This window comes from Balaenoptera acutorostrata, unplaced genomic scaffold (assembly GCF_949987535.1).
Source record: "Balaenoptera acutorostrata unplaced genomic scaffold, mBalAcu1.1 scaffold_376, whole genome shotgun sequence".
Lineage (NCBI taxonomy): Eukaryota > Metazoa > Chordata > Mammalia > Artiodactyla > Balaenopteridae > Balaenoptera > Balaenoptera acutorostrata.
In genome coordinates, this window is record NW_026645762.1 from 266,854 (window position 1) to 273,011 (window position 6,158).

Consider the following 6,158-nt stretch of genomic DNA (forward strand, 5'->3'; position numbering starts at 1 on the left):
GAGTCTCTAGACAGCCTAACCTGCAGATTTTGAATTTACCAAGCCTCTATTATTGTGTGAACCAATTGTTTAAAATCTCTCTCTCTCTTTCTCTATCTTTATATAGATATGGATATAGATCTAGGTATCAATATTGATATCTAGATCTATATCTATCAACATATATGGGCACATTGTATACACATGCTATTGGTTCTGTTTTTCTGGAGAACCTTGACTAATATAGTGGCCCATATAAATAAAAGGGATGAACCCAAGTTCACCCAGGTAGAAAGTAGTACAGTGAGAACTGGAACTTAAGGCCTCATGACATTCAGCTGTGAACACTGACCCAGAACTGGGGTTCGCAAACTCTGGCCCACTGATCAGATCTCGCTTGACTCCTGGTTTTGTACATAACGTTTTGCTTGAACACAGCCGCACCCATTCATTAACGTATTGTGCATGGCTGTTTCTGTGCTACAGCAGCAGATGGGCAGTTGCAGCAGAGACATACGGTACACAAAATCCAAAATGTTTACTATCTGACCCTTTACAGACGAGATCTGCTGACCCTTGCTCTAGGATGCCATCTGATTTCTGATAGCACCGAGGAGAATAATTCATGCGCATTGGGTTAGATTGTTCATCTCATGTCCTCCTTAGGTCAAAGATCTCTTAAATGCTCACCCTTGCCATAGCCAACTTGGGGAGCATTGTCTAAGGATGCAGAAATATTTCTTGCCAGGTCTTTCCAATCCACACTGCTCCCTGACAATGGTTCTTAAAACCTATTTTTAAAAAATTTTTTATTGGAGTATAGTTGATTTACAGTGTTGTGTTAGTTTCAGGTGTACAGCAAAATGAATCAGTTATACATATACATATATCCACTTTTATTTTTTTTTAGAGTCTTTTCCAAATAGGCCACTACAGAGTATTGAGTGGAGTTCCCTGTGCTAATAAGAAGAGCAGGTTCTTATTAGTTATCTATTTTATGTATAGTAGTGTGTATATTTCAGTCCCAATCTCCCAATTTAGCCTCCCTGCCACAATCCCCTGGTAACCCTAAGTTTGTTTTCTACATCTGTGCCTCTACTTCTAAAACCTGTCTATTTTAACCAACTACCACTCATTGCTTACTGTCTCTGGCTTCATATACTTGATAATAAATCTATTTCTTGTTCTATCCTGGATGACATGTTCCACGGACTGAGATAATATCTTATTCTACATAATTTGTCCTTGATATTGTCTATCTTGGCGTCTTCATCTATGTCCCAAAGAAGACAGTCACACTCTGTCTTCTGGTACTACTACTAATACCACATTTTATGGCATGAATTTGACCCAGTGCACTGAACTATCCCTTTAGAAGCTGTATGCAACCTGTCACTGGGTTTTAGCACAGAGGTAGAACTCAGATTAGTGTTCATATTTAAACAAATCTACTTGACCAGAAGCTTTTTGTCTCACCATTTATTTTATTACACAAGTAACTTCTGTCTTTGCATCTATGATGTAAATATTTTTAATTTCCTAAATTATCTGAAAAATTATTTAGACCTTCCATTTCAGTAGGCATTGGAATTGCTGTGTGATGACTATTTCATTATTTTATTTCCAAATGTTAAATTAGGCTTCAAGCTTTGGCCAAGAGTAGACAGAAAAGGGTTTAAAAAGAAATGAAGAGTGGGAGAGACTTCTGATGCGATGGAGACTTAATAAAGATTTGATTTTGAATCAATAATTTATAATAAAGGTTTGATTTTGAATCAATAATTTATGTCATTGCAAAATAACTCCCTGGTAAAATTCCATTCTTTGGTAATCATTAAGTACAGAAATTAACAATCAGAATATGCAGTGCTCTTCTTCATTTTCTAAAAACAAACCTATATCTAGATGAGAGGAGAATTCATTTCATAACTCAGGCTCTGGGCTTACGACTCCAAGTCCTGTCTTCTTTCAACCATACCTGCTAAGTTTCTGTCTAACCTCTTGAGCATGAGGTAATGGCTTCAGCTTTCATCCCCTTCCTCAGTATATAGCTTGCTGACTATGAGTAAGGGATCTAAAACTTGAGAACTTGGGTTCAAATCTTGACTCTAAAATTTACTTGTTGAGTACTCTTGAGTGTGTTATCTGTTTGTTTTTGCCTCAGTTTTCTCATCTATAAAATACAGATAACATTACTTCTCTCAGGGAGTTGCTAGGAGGGTTAAAAGAGAAAATTCATACAATGCAAGAATTTATCAGTTCTTGGAACACAATAAATACCGAAAAAAAATGTTAGCCATTATCAAGGGCCCCTCATTTTATGGATAATATAGATTAGTTTATATAGGTCTAATATTTACATATACATAAACATTTTGTACCTATATGTGTGTATACGTTCTTCTTAGAAATTGAGCAGTCAACATTCACATCTAAATATGTGCTCTGTGAAATGCAGATCTCCTGTGTACAGACACAGTGCTATAGTCATCTATTGCTACATAATAAAGAAGTCCAAACTTAGTGGTGAAATATACAAAAATTTTAATATGTGCCCAGATTCTGTGGGTCAGCAATTCAAACAATACACAGAGGAGATGGCTTGTCTCTACTCCATGACTGATGTCTGAAACCTCAGCTCATGAGGATTCAAATGGCTGGGGCTGGAATCATCTAGATAATTTTAATTCACACGTCTGGCCCTTGAGATGGGATGACTTGAAGACTGGGCCCAACAAGGACTGTTGACTGGAGTGCCTATAGATGGCTGCCCATGTGGCTTGGACGTCTCATAACGGGGTAGTTAAGATTCAAGATAGAGTATCCCAAGAATGAGAGTCCAGGGTTCAAGCATTCCACAAGAATCATGCAAAATCATGCATGACCTTTTATGACCTAGTCTTAGATGTTACATAGCATCACTTTCATTATATACTATTGCAGGCGTTGGAGATCTTTTTCCATAAAGTGTCAGACAGTCAATATTTTAGGCTTTACAAGCCATACAGTCTCTTTTGCAACTACTTAGCTCTGCTGCTGTGATGTGAAAACAGACACAAACAATACATATACTAAGGAACATGGCTGTGTTCCAATAAAGCTTCATTTATAAAAGCCGGTAGAGGCCTAGATTTGGCCCACCAGCCATAATTTACTGACCCCTGCTCTATTGTTTGAAGGCATGGAAAGCCTGCCCAAATTCAAGGGAAAAATGCCCACATCTGGATGCGAAGAACGGCAACGAATCTGAGACCCTGTATTAAAACCACTACATATGGGATATTTATAAGAGGATCTGTCTGCATACCTTGATTCTCCCATGTATGTTGGATATGAGGTATTGGGACATCTTACATCTCTGTAAGCCTGGGTCAAGGTCAAAGTTGGAATCTGAACTTAATGACCTTGATTTCTGGAATAAATGGTAACTCTAATTATGATTTCCTTACACTCCTTACCCCAATAAATATACCACAAAAGATAGACTTCAAGTAAACAATTGCTTTATGGCAGATTTTTATTAAGTCTCCATTGACTGAGTTATTCCATTTTGGTTGGAAAGCATGGGTTTTGTTTCTTTCCTAAAGAGGTCTGCAGCTTTTCAGATGTGGCATTTCATTCTACTGAGAGGACGATGTAGGTTTTTATAAACGGAAAGAGCAGGGCAGGCTGAGTTCACTCAGATCATACTAATGCTTACAGGAATAACCGAAACTGGAACACAGGCTTCCAGGTTTTCCTGTCCTGTGCTCTTTGCCGTAGGTGCCATTGTCTGCTGGGCCTGGCAGTAATAATTTTTGACCTTTACCTCTCTACGCTATTGTGAAGCGGTTTTGGGTTTTGTTAGCTTTCTTATGAGTTTGTACTAAATTGTGTCCATAAAATAGGCTGAATTCCTCAGGGAAGGTTGATAGCTGTTACTGTGTTATCACTTAAAATGTTGTGTTGGTTACCTTTTGTTCTTTTCTTTTCTCCAGCTGTCTCCTGAACTTAAAAGTTATATTATCCTAAATGAAAGGTGTGCATCTGGTGGAAAACACTAATTTAAGGGATGAAAATTCCTGATGATTGCTTCAGTCAACCCTTAATACACACTGAGCTTCATTAGTAAATAGACAACTCTCAGACCTTTCCCTTGGAAGAGGTCGCATAATCAGGCTTTGTGTTGATTTTGCATTCTGTTCGTTAGAGACAGAACAAATTAGAATAATTGGCTGGTACAGGGAAAGCACAAAGAACTTTCTATTTTTGTGATGCATCCCGTAATAAGGGTTGAAAATGAGACTAGAGGTAAGAACGTGAAACTCAGAAGAGCAAAGGAGAGAGGATATTGTTTCTTTGAAAATATTCTTTCAGTGTTGGCCCAGAAGAAATAGGAAGCTGAGGAAATTTTTTTTTTGTAAATGATGATTTTTGTGTTAATGATGTGAATTCCACAATTAGTAAGAATCAGGAAGCAAGCATCCTTTTCCACCAAGGACTTGGGAGCAAATGAAACCATAAATACTCCCCCGCTCTTGGAAAGCCTTTTGGAGCAGTAATCAGAGAAGGGTAAAGGCAAAGCCTCAGGGCAAAGGTGTTCAGAGCGAAGGGATAGGAGGAGAACAAAAGGAAAGTGGATATTTTTAGAGCTGTCATTTTGAAATTTACCTGCTTCTGATTCAGTGCTGCTTTGCTACCGTGTTGGTCCAGTGGAAATCCTCTAAGCAGGAGCAGCCGTATTTTAAAATAATAAGGTTAGAGCAAGTGACTTTAATCCAGGTCTCTTTAGCTCAAGAGCACAGAGGAGAGCGTGAGGAAAGGGTGAGGCCACAAGGAATTGTTCACTGGGTAAATTTTCCCCAAACCTCCCTAACTGGGAGAAATTGACCACTGGATTATGTGCCTTGAAGGAAAGCAAAAATGTTGAAAGCAAAGAGTGTGGAGCTTGTTTAGAAAGCAAGCTCTATCATTTGGTCACCTTCTGACAATAGCATTGGCTGAGACCTGACCATTTACAATGAAGGCACTTCTGTAGGTAAGAAGTTCCAGGAGGGCCAGAACTGAGTATGTCTGTTTCAGCATTTAGCATGGTTTAGCATCGTAGAGCCCGGTACATTATTGGCATATAGTAGACTTAAAAATGAATATTTGTGGATTGTCTGAATGAGTGGATGTGTGTGATTCATATCCTATTTGCGGGTCCTATGCCCTACAGTGGGTTTTCAGTGTCAGATTGTGAAAGTATTTATGCCGGGGATTGGCATTGTTCCCTATCTAATCGATAAAGATTACACATCAAAGGACGTTACACTGACAGCCCAAAAGCCTCATAGGAATTACTTAACAAAAAACTAAAATTGGATTCTGTGTAATTTCTAATTTATAAGCTGGCCAGAACACTGGTATTTCAGCCAGTCCTCTGGTAGTTCCAATGATGTCCCCATGATCACCCAGGCATAATCAGAATGGCTTTAGGACTTGGGAGCCAAAATGTTCCTCAGTATTTACTGCTTTGCTAGTCCATTTAAGAAAATGGACTATTGAAAAAACAGCTTCAGACACAATATGGCATTTTATGATTTAGCACGAAATCTGAGAAATATAGAGGTAATCTGAAGCCTGCAATGGTAAAGTTCCCTCTGCTATTGAAGTTATTGTCTTTAAACAATGTTTCTACATCAGTAATGCTATATATATATATATATATATATATATATATATATATATATTATATATATATTTATATATTTATGATATATAGGTAATCTGAAGCCTGCAATGGTAAAGTTCCCTCTGCTATTGAAGTTATTGTCTTTAAACAATGATTCTACATCAGTAATGCTATATATATATATATATATATATATATATATATATATATATATATATATATATTTATATATTTATATATTTATGATATTCAGGTTTATTTCCTCTTCTCTCTAAGCAAGTAATTGGTTGGGTGGTATGAGAGATGGTGTGGCTTCCAAAGGTGAAAAGTATTATTTTGTTGTAATTTCCGGCTACCTAAGGATGGGAGAGGCCCAGGACACTGCAGTCAGTATATTATGTGGAGCAGGTTATATTGCGGTTTATTTATGAACTTTTACATGTTTATTTTCTATGCAAGTTTGTGTGCTCCTTTCTGAGTTTTGGTAGATAAGTGTTTTGTAACTTTGGAATACTTGGGAGTTTTA